This window comes from Canis lupus, chromosome 20 (genome assembly GCF_048164855.1).
Source record: "Canis lupus baileyi chromosome 20, mCanLup2.hap1, whole genome shotgun sequence".
Lineage (NCBI taxonomy): Eukaryota > Metazoa > Chordata > Mammalia > Carnivora > Canidae > Canis > Canis lupus.
Window position 1 is genome coordinate 9,774,619 of NC_132857.1, and position 11,573 is coordinate 9,786,191.

Here is an 11,573-nt window from a genome sequence, read left to right on the forward strand (position 1 = left end):
CCCAAGGATTTTCTAAACTTTCTAGAATCTCCCCCTCTCAGCCGAATATATCCCTTCCTCAACCCTTTCAACTCACTTAGTACCAAACACACAAAGGGTACATTAATCCAGTTAAATAAATGAAGAGATGAATGAGTGAATGAATGAATGAGTATCAAAATTATAAAATCATCTTTACATAACGCATATTTAGCAATTATGGGCCTCATTTTCTTTGTTCCTAATTTATTGACGATTTTTAGGAAATAAACTCCTGGATCAAGTTAGTGAAATAAGAAGGACAACACTTAAGAAGTTAATTGTGCTATCCCATTACTGAGGCAAGAATCAATATTTGAAATAAAGAAGGACATTTTACAGTAATAATAAAAAGTCAGTCTACTCAGAAGTTTTCAAAATAAAATGCCTTATGAAAATAATATAACAGCTTCACAATATTTTAAAAATATTAGTTAGCAGAACAAAGATGAGATAGAAATATCTACCTCTATCAATAGGTGATAGAACAAGCAGACAAATGATCAATAAGGATATAAAATATCTAAAAGGCAATATTATGTTTGGCCTAATTGACAAACCTGATGTCTAAAATACTACATTCAACAATAACAGATTTCATCACTTTCATGTGTACACAGAAAACTAACCACAATTTACAAGGCTTAAACAAATTTCAAAAGATTATAATTATTCAGATGATTTTCTCTAATGACAACAAAATTAACCTACAAATCAATAACAAAGGATAATAATAAAATATCCAATTAATACAAAATCAAACAATACATTTTAAATAAACATTGGTCAAGAGAAGATCACACAAAAAGTTTTTGAATAATTTGAAATAATAAAAATGAGCAGACATAGTAAAACTTGTGAGATTTTCCTAAACTGGTGCTTAGAATGTATATATATAATATATATTATTATATATTATAATATGTATTTTACTCATATATATTATTTAATATATATAAAAGAAACCAAAATGAAATATAATATGGATACGTCATTTGCAAATATCTTCTCCCGTTCTGTAGGTTATCTTTTAGTTTTGTTGACTGTATCCTTTGCTGTGCAAAAGCTTCTTATCTTGATGAAGTCCCAATAGTTCATTTTTGCTTTTGTTTCTTTTGCCTTCGTGGATGTATCTTGCAAGAAGTTACTGTGGCCGAGTTCAAAAAGGGTGTTGCATGTGTTCTCCTCTAGGATTTTGATGGAATATTGACGGGATGAGCACGGGGTGTTATTCTGTATGTTGGTAAATTGAACACCAATAAAAAATAAATTTATTATAAAAAAAAGAAATATAATATGGAAATAATCAACTTAAGCCTAAAACTAATAAAATAGAAAGGGAGTAATATCAACATAGTAGATAATATCAGCAAAACCAACAAAGTTGGTTCTTTGAAATGATTTTTAAGATGAATGAAGCCTTAACAATTCTTATTAAGAGGGAAAAAGCACATTGAAAATATCAAGAATTTTTAAAAAGGGACACCACTAAGATTCTACAATTAATGATATAAGAATAATAAAATATTATATACACATTATTTCAATATATTTAACAATTTTACAAAATCCATGAAAACTGTGACTTACAAAACTGACATAAGACAAAATAGAAAATCTGATGTATTCTAATCTACTAAAGAAATTAAATCCATTATTGAAATCTTTTCAAGAAGAACACTTAAGAAATCTTAATGTATTTTTCTATTTAAGTTAGAAATTTCAAGAATGTGACATAAAATTGTTCAGAGAATACAAAGTTATAAAACTTCCTAACAATTTGTAAATCAATTCTTGACACCAACATCTGAAGTTAATAATGGAAAGAATAGTTATAGCCAATATCTTTCATAGACATAGATGCAAAAAACTTAAACAAAAAGACTATTACAATAAGAAATTCTTGGGATGCCTGGGTGGCCCAGTGGTTGTGTCTGCCTTCGGCTCAGGGCATGATTCTGGGGTTTTGGGATCGAGTACCGCATCAGGCTCCCTGCGAGGAGCCTGCTTCTCCCTCTGCCTATGTGTCTATCTCTCTGTGTCTCTCATGAATAAATAAATAAATAAAATCTTTAAAACAAAAAACAAAACGAAATAATAAATTCTTTTTATGACAGAAACATTAACAGAAACACAAACTACAGAGATAAAAATGGTTATAATTCATATAATTTACAAAAGACCTCATTTCAGATTATACAAAATACTGGAAAATAGTAATTTATGAAATTTATTCTAGAAATACCTGAAAAATTTTTACATTTTTCAAGACTCCCCACTATTAATTCTATTATCTTTATTAATAATAAAATAAATATTTGGCAATGTATTTGAAAAGGTACAATGAAATGTCTTATTACAGTCCAAGTGTTCTAACAAATCTAAATGTGTTGACAGAGTAGACAGGTACTATTGAGATAAAAGAACTTTATATTGTAAATTTTCATTTTCAAATAAGATGGTCAGGTCTCTGGGAGCAGGGCAGGACATTGGGGCAGACAGCACAGAGAGGAGCTCAGGGGCAACTTGGTGCACACACACCTTACAGCTGTTCACCCTTTGGTGTCTGCAACACCCTCTCTTTCTTTGCCCCATCATGACATCTGGCAGCCAGAAATGAACCATGACTATTCTCAAGATCTCGACCAGAGAGATCTTTCACTCTCATGGGAATCCCACTGTTTTAAGTTGATCTCTGTACCTCAAAAGTGACTCAGCTGGTGTTTAAGAGGCCCTAGAGATCCTAGACAATGATAAAACATGCTACGTGGTAAAAGGTGTCTCAAAGGCTGTGAGCACATCAATAAAACTATTACATCTACTCTGATTAGCAAGAACCTGACTAGGGGAAGATTGAGAAACTGATGATAAAGACAGATAGAACAGATGCTAACTCCCTTCTGGGAGTTTCTCTGGCTGTCTGCAAAGCTGGAGCTATTGAGAATGGGATGCCCCTGTACCTCCACATTACTGTCTTGGCTGACAATTTTGAAGTGAGAGTATGATCAACAGTGTTGGCAATGAGCTGGCCATACAGGAGTTCATGATCCTCGCATTTGGTGCAGCAAACCTCAAGAAAGCCATGTGCATTGGAGCAAAGGTTCACCAGAACCTGAAAAATGTCATCAATAAGAAACATGGGAAAGATGCCACAATATGGGGGATGGAAGCATGTTTATTCCTAACATTCTAGAGAATAAAAGAGCAGCTGCTGAAGAATGAGATCAAGATAACTGCTTACACTCATAAGGTTGCCATTGGCATGGACGTGGCTGCCTCAGTTTTTCAGGGCAGAGAAAGTGTGATCTGGATTTAAGTAAGTATATCACATCCGACAAACTGACTGACCTGTCCAAATTCTTCATCAAGGACTACCCAGTCTATAGAACATCCCTTTAACCAAGGTGACTGGGAAGCTTGAAAAAAAGTTCATAGCCAGGACAGGAATCTAGGTGGTAGGGAATGGTCTCAAGAGTTACCAACCCAAAACAGATTTCTAAGATTTCGTAGGTGAGAAGTCTTGCAACTGTCTCCTGCTTAAAGTGAACCAAACTGGCTCTGAGATGACATCTTTTCAGGCAAGCAAGTTGGTCCAGTCCGATGCATGGCGGGGGGAGGGGCGGGGGAGCTTCATGGTGTCTCATCCCTGTGGGATACTGAAGACACATTCATTGCTGGCCTGGTAGTGGGGCTCTGCTCCAGGAAGATCAAAACTGGAACACTTTGCTAATATGAGCACTTGGCCGAATATTGCCAGTACCTCAGAAATAAAGAAGAACTGGACAGCAAGGCTAAGTTTGTTGGCAGGAACTTCAGAAACCCAATAGCCAGGTAAGTTCTGCGCACGCAAGCTCCTGAGTCCTTCCATCACTATTGGGCTTATTAGACCTCTGCTTCTGATTTTCCCATGGAAAGCTCAAAGTCCCAAGTGATAAGGCCCTTAGTTTGTAGTTACTCCCATCTCTCATCCCTGTAATGTTCTCTCACTGATTCCTTAGAAGTGTCACAGAGGCGCAACTTGACCATCTGTAACCCTCTTGGTAACTCTAGCTCTGTAATCATGTGATTGACCCAAAACATTATTTTTCTCACTTTGCTTCTCATCATGTGTCTGGAGCCATGTGTATCCATAGTGTAATCTCATAATCTCAGAGGGTATCTACAGGCAAGATCCTCAACAGTTTTGGGTGCAAAATGAAAGGGTCTCAGTGACCAATTAGAAGAAGAAGAAGAAGAAGAAGAAGAAGAAGAAGAAGAAGAAGAAGAAGAGGAAGAGGAGAAGGAGGGAGAAGAAGAAGGAGAATAAATTAAATTAGGTTATCAGAAGGCATATTTAATTAATACAAGTTAATTTAAGGGAAAAAAATCAGGGAAAAAATACCTCTTCATTTTATTCTCATAACATTGAATTTGTTTGGCAAACAAGGAAAAATTCAAGTAAAACATTTTTACTAAGTACTAATAAACTCTCACCATGTTTCAAGATATAAGGATTTGCATGTGCAATAGCTTCACGATTTTCACACAAATTTCTGTGTAATCACAAACAGGTCAAGAATAGGCCTTTACCAAGCATTCTTGAAGTCCCTTAATGTTCCTCCCAATCACAGGCCCCTCACTTTTCCCAAAATAAATACTACCTTGAACTCTAACACAATATCGTAGTCTTGATTTCTTTGTACTTTATCTAAATGGAATCATACACAGTATCTATTCATTTGGATCTGACGTCAATTGCTTGACATGCTGTTTGTGTAACCCCCCTCAGTTTTGAGTTAATTTTTTTAGTTCATGCATTTTCAGGCTATATAATGTCCCATGTAGCAATATATTTATAAATCCCTTCAACTACTCATGAACATTTGGATTATTTGGAATTTTGGCTATTAAGAAGATTGTTGCAAAACATCGAAAACATCTACGTAAAACATCAAAAAACATTCTTGAATGTGAAGTCCTCATACATGTGCATATATTCCTGTTGTGATAGGATTTAATTAAGTAATTAAATACTATTGCTATCTTTAACACAAATCCTAGGATTCTAAGAATGCAAATGTGAGGAGATACTTTGAGTTGAAAGTCAGATCTACACACCAGGAGTCAAAGTGAACAGGAAAACACACACACACACACATGCACACAAAATAATGGCCATTAAAGGGACTGTAGCACAGCTCTGAAACCTCTTCCATCCCTGAAATAAGCTTCCTTGAGATAAAGGAACAAAATTCTCTCAAATATGTATCACAGATTTAATAACTGTTGCTTTGCCAAAATACGAAATAAAATAAAATCAAAAACAAGAAAACAAAAACATCCTAGCGTCAGTCACCTTATAGCTTACAGTCATCCTAATGAAAAGAAAAGCCATAAGAGCTGGCTTGGTAAATATGCCCCAGCAACATGGGCATCCTCTCACTGAGCTTGGGATATTGCCACAGAATGCTGAATGCTCAACCAATTCCCAGTAGACACTAAGGTCAGCCTTAGGGATAGCACCCTCCTTGGAGGAGTTCAGCTAGCCAATGTGATAGATTGTGATAGATAGCTTACACTGGATCCTTTCTACCCTTGAATAGTAAATAATTCATCTGTTTTGGATTGGTATTTATCCTGAGTCATCAAGACCTACTTTAGAGCTCTCCTCAGTTTGGCTAAACTTTAGACAGGCTTCTTCCAGAGTATAGGCCCCTGACCTGGCATTATTTATGGCATTTACTTCAGAAAGCTTTCGACTGGAAATTTTTGTTCTCTTCCCTTGAAATGTGCATAAATTTTCTCCTAAACTCTTGCCAGTTTTTTTGTTTGTTTGTTTGTTTGTTTGTTTGTTTTTTAAACTCAGGGAATGTCTGTCTCAAAGACTTAGGAACAATCTCTCTGAAATGTAAACATCAGAGACGCCTGGGTGACTCAGCGGTTGAGGGTCTACCTTTGGCTCAGGACACGATCCCAGGGTCCTGGGACCGAGTCCCACATGGGGCTCCCTCCATGGAGCCTTCTCTCTCTGTCTATGTCTCTTCCTCTCTCTCTCTCTCTCTGTGTCTCTCATTAATAAATAAATAAAATCTTTTTAAAAAATGTGAACATCAAAGGAGATGACATTCCTATTACCTAGTCTCTAACTAAAGGAGGGTAGGAGCCTAAATTCAATTAACAACAATTAGCAAATGTAGGTAGCCTGATCCTAGAGAAAAACATTTGCAAACTCACAAATAACTCAATGTGCTGGATACGTGCCACTGATAACTCCAACTTCAAGATCCTCGAATACTTTTCCACTAGCTCATCCCAAAGCTAATAAACTCTCCAGTGTTTTGTTTCAGTGGGTGTGAATTCAGTCCCCTTCCCTATTGCAAAATCTCAAATAAGATTGAGATTCCTTGTTTAACACTGTCTGGTGCAATTTTTGCTTTGACATGGGTGTGGCTATGTGTTTCTGTTTTCCTTCTCTATATGCGTTGTCTTGGCCAGCAAATTTTCTCAGGGACAAGTTAACTGATTTATTATAATGGGATCACAAACAGTGCCTTGGAAAAGCAATCCACAGTATAGCAAAAATGGTATAAGAGTGGATTCCTTTGAACCTAATGCCTATAATATTTCCAATGTAAAATACCTTTGTCTGAGTACGTTCTCATCATTGTTCCCAGTGACAAAATTGAGTGCTTTTTTGCCTCCTTTAGCAATTTTTGGCCTTATGGACTAGAAGTCCTGCTTCTGAGAGGAGGGATGTGTTTACCCAGGAACATGTGAAGAGTTTCACTAAACTTAAAATTATTTACTTTTGTTATTTTGAGCTCCTTTTGCCAATAAAACAACAATCAAAAAGAAAGTTAACTATACTGGCAGAGATAATTGACCTCAGTTATCATGAGGAGGTGGTGTTGCTGCTGTGGAATGTGAATAGATCTGGAGCTAAGGAGATTCCTTAGGGAACCTCTTAATGCTTTAATTGAGTCAAAATCTTAAATGGCAATCGCAGCAAAGACATGATAACCAAAGAATTGGAACCCTCCGGCATGAAAGTATGATTTATCCCATGCACCAGTGCTCTTGGCCACCTGAAGTGCTGACTCAAGTTGAGGGAAATCTACATGAGCAGTGGAAGAAAAATATAAAGAATATCAGTTATGGCTAATCTCAGGACCAACTGCAGCAATTGGTTACATCTTCTTGAAATTTGTTGGTTGTCATTTGTTATATTTAATGAATGTGTCTTTTATATAAATCTGCACAAACATAATTTTCTATATTATAAGAAAACTTGCACAATAAGATAAAGGTTATCTTTATTACTTAATCTTAATTTCCCAGATAAATTTCTCTAATTTCATTTCTCAAAAAGAAATACTAACAAAATAGTTAAGTTCTTGGTAAATTGTGTAGGATCAGAAGTGTGTACCTTGGGAATAAGTTAAAAGCAGCTTAAGTAAACACCACACAACATTTGTTGATGAACATTGCCTTTACTTGAAGTTCAAACTAAGAATCATTCTCATGCAAGAATATTTACTAATTATTTCACTTATTTTAAAAAATGAAACTGAAAAGGTTTACATTGGGTCAGCCCATGATTAAAAGTATAGAATTATGTACATCAATAATGAAGCCCCAGAAAGAGAAATTAAGAAAACAATTCCATTCAAAGTTGCACCAAAAATAATCAGATAACCAGGAATAAACCTAATCAAAGAGGTGAAAGATCTATACTCTGAAAACTATAAAACACTGATGAAAGAAATTCAAGACAACACAAAAAAATGAAAAGACATTCCATACTCATGGATTGGAAGAACAGATATTGTTAAAATGTCTATACTACCCAAAACAATCAACGCATTCAATACAATCCCCACCAAAATGCCAACAGTATTTTTCAGACACCTAGGACAAAGAGTCCTGAAATTTGTATGGAATCACATAAGTCCCCAAATAGCCAAAGCAATCTTCAAAAACAAACGAAAAGCTGGAGGCATCACAATTCCAGACTTCAAGTTACATTAAACAGTAGAGTACTGGCACAAAAATAGACACGTAGATAAATAGAATGGAATAGAAAACCCAGAAATAAACCAACAATTATTTGGTTGACTAATTTTCTGGCAAAGTAGAAAAGAATATCCAATCGGAAAAATTCTCTCCAATAAGTGGTGTTGGGAAAACTGGATAGCAACACACAAAAGAATTAAAATAAACCACTTTCATATACCATACATAAAAATAAATTCAAAATGAATTAAGACCTAAATGTGAAGATCCTAGAAGTGAGTGGAGTCAGTAACTTCTCTGACATTTCCCATAGAAACTTTTTTCTACCTTGGTTCCCTGTTGCAAGGGAAACAAAAACAAAAATAAACTATTGGGACCACATCAAAGTAAAAAACTTCTGCACAGCAAAGAAAACAATCAACAAAACTAAAAGGCAGCCTAAGTAATGGGAGATGATATTTGCAAATGATGTATCTGATACATCGGGTTGGTATCCAAAATATATAAAGAGCTTATAAAACTCAACACCCAGAAAATTAATAATCCAGGTAAAAATGGGCCAGAGACATGAACAGGCATTGCTCTAAAGGAGATATACAAATGTCCAACAGACATATGAAAAGATGCTCATTATCAGGGAAATACAAATCAAAACCACAATGAGGATCACTTCACACCTGTCAGGATGGCTAACATCAACAACACAAGAAACAACAGGTGTTGATGAGAATGTGGAGAAAAAAAGAACCCTGTGTACTATTGATGGGAATGCAAACTGGTGCAGCCACTGTGGAAGGCAGCATGGAGGTTCCTCAGAAAGTTAAAAATAGAACTACCTCTATGACCCAGCAATCCCACTATTGGGTACTTACCCAAAGAATACAAAAAAACATTAATCCAAAGGGATACATGTACCTCCATGTTTATAGTAGCATTATTTACAATGGCCAGGGTATGGAAGTAGCCCAAGTCTCCATCCATTGATGAATGGATAAAGAAGAGGTGGTGGTGATGGTGGTGGTGGTGGTGGTGGTGGTGGTGGTGTGTGTGTGTGTGTGTGTGTGTGATGGAATATTATTCAGCCATAAAAAGAAGGAAATCTTGCCATTTGTAATGACATGGATAGAGCTAGAGTATAATACTAAGTGACATAAAATAAATACCATGTGATTTCTACTCATATGTGGAATTTAAGAGCAAAGGGAAGAAAAAGAGCTAGAGAGAGATATAAATCAAGAAAAAGACTCTTAATTGTAGAAAACAAAGTGATAGTTATCGGAGGGGAGGGAGGATGGGTGAAATAGGTGATGGGGATTAGGGATTACAATTGTGATAAATACTGGCTATTGTATGAAGTGTTGAATTACTATCTTGCACACTTGAAATTAATATAATTCTGTATGTTAGCTAACTAGAATTAAAGTAAAAACTTTAAAACAATAAAGTTCTACTTCAACACAAAAAGTGAGGAAAGAGCAAGAACAAATAATTTTCAGGGAGAAAAAAAAACACATGAATTATAATCATATGGAAATCTGCTCAATTTAATAGTGATCAAAGAACTATACACTAAAATGAAGCACCAACTTTCATTTGCCAAAGCTGCAAAGAGTTAACTGTGCTGTTCATTCTGGGGATGGGTGAAGTGTAATGAAATGGACCCTCAAAAAATGCTGGGGGAAGCATAAAGTGAAGTGTGTTATAAAGCTGCTAAAAAAGTGTGACATTCTTAACAAAATTCTAAAAATATGGAATTATAATGTTGTTTTTTAACTCACAGGAGCTGGACTTTTTAGTTCAAATGTCAATGAAATAAATAGCACAACTGATGATGTGAGAAACCCTGATGTATGGAACAAAAGTGCATTATTTTGTCATGATGTTTCTGTTGTGTTCTTTATCAAGGTGACAACATAGCGCACTTCACTGATTTGCTTACTGTGTTCCTGCCTTCCATTTATTTTTCCATATTAAATTTCTTACACGGAAGAAATATGTTCATTTTGGTTTTTTCATCTTTGTGTTCCATTTTAATTAAAATTATATCTATCAATCTTTTTATTATTGTTTCAGGGTTTCTTTTTCTTTAGTGCCCGCGGTTCTTGGTCACTGCTGCAAAGAACGAAGGGGTAGACCAGATGAAGAGTGGTGGGCAGCACAACAAAGTTTATTGAGCCATAGCAAAAAGCTCCTGAAGAGTGACAGGGCACCAGAGGAGTTTCTAAGTCTAGAGATTTTTATGAGAATGTTGGTGGGCTGTTTTAATCCATGTACCTGTCACCCAATCAGGTTTTTGTACATGTGCTCCTCTACCTATCCGGGAGTTGTTCACGTGGCAAAGGGTGGATGGCTCCTTCTAGGGTAAGTGTGACTTCCTCTTAGGGCGGGTCCTCTTTGGCCTTGCCTGCCTTTCTTCTGTTCTTCATTATTATTTTTATCATTTTACAAGAATAATATTATGATCATTAGACATGAGAGTGTTTTAACCTGAATTAAATGCATTTACCCTGATTACGGTATCTATGCAGTTGATCTACTTTAATGATTAAGGAAGCTCAAAAGAATGCATCAATTATTTTTTTAATTTAGCAGTTTGTATTTTATGTATAACCTTTGAAATTGAGACTGGAAAACCAAAAGGAACCCCTGAAAGAAAATACTGTTTGCCCTCCCCACCCCCTGCTGCTTTGCTTCTTTTCTTGCTTCTGTTCTTGCTAGGATGTACACCCATGCCCCTATACATGCCTTAATGTATGTCTTCCTTGTAAGGGACAAAGAGATAATGATATCTTTGGAGTCTTCCAGAACATAAATGATATCTAAGGAATGACCACACCGAGCCGCCATATGCATATTTCAGACCCCTAGCTCAAGATATCTTGACATCAAGACCCCTGGCTTCATGGAATGAGTGGTTTCTAAAAGATGCATGAATCCTGTCCTTGTTCCTGGATGCCTGCTCCTTGGAGCCTGAAAGAACACGTGCATCAGACCATAATTGCCAATAAAAACCCCAGATCCCAAGCAAAAATGAGACTCCCTCCTTTCCCTTCCAAGTCTCTGAGATGCTCCATTTGAATCTCTCTGTATATCTTTAATAAAACTCTGCTTTCACCTCCGTTAGCTCATGTTTGATTTCCAACCTTCAAGAAGACCTTTAGGCTGGTCCTGCAGGACCCTTTCTGGGTTCTTAGACACGGCCTGCTTGCATCAAAGTGGTTATTATAGTTGTTATTGAGTTAAGAATTTATATGCAAAGCCACGATATTCCCAACATAAAACATTTCAGATGTTTGACTGACATACAGAATAAGATATGTGTGTATCACTACGTGTACATTTTATTTACTTTATTATCCAAATAAAGCATTTCCCAGTACAAAATGCATCCACAATCATATCTTAGAAAGATTTAGATATAGATGAGTCAATGATTGGATGTATAAAAACTACATAATCACTGCCATGTCCAAAACACAGTAAAATGACTTATTTTAGAACTACCTCTTCAGTACTTTCTTCACTCTTGAGTTTAAATTCCCCAAATTAAATGTTTATAAATG

General features: G+C 35.8%; 1 long non-coding RNA gene and 1 pseudogene across 1 annotated transcript in view; both read left to right on the forward strand.

Annotated features, from left to right (window-relative positions):
* Nucleotides 1-11,113, forward strand: part of LOC140612039 (uncharacterized) — a 53,271-nt gene extending 42,158 nt beyond the window's left edge. The window contains exons 2-3 of the long non-coding RNA XR_012013363.1: nt 10,300-10,371; nt 10,871-11,113. This is a non-coding gene — a long non-coding RNA (uncharacterized lncRNA). The remainder of the gene's footprint in view (nt 1-10,299; nt 10,372-10,870) is intronic.
* On the forward strand, nt 2,642-3,853 carry LOC140612038 (alpha-enolase pseudogene; annotated as a pseudogene).
* Nucleotides 11,114-11,573: the final 460 nt, after the last annotated feature.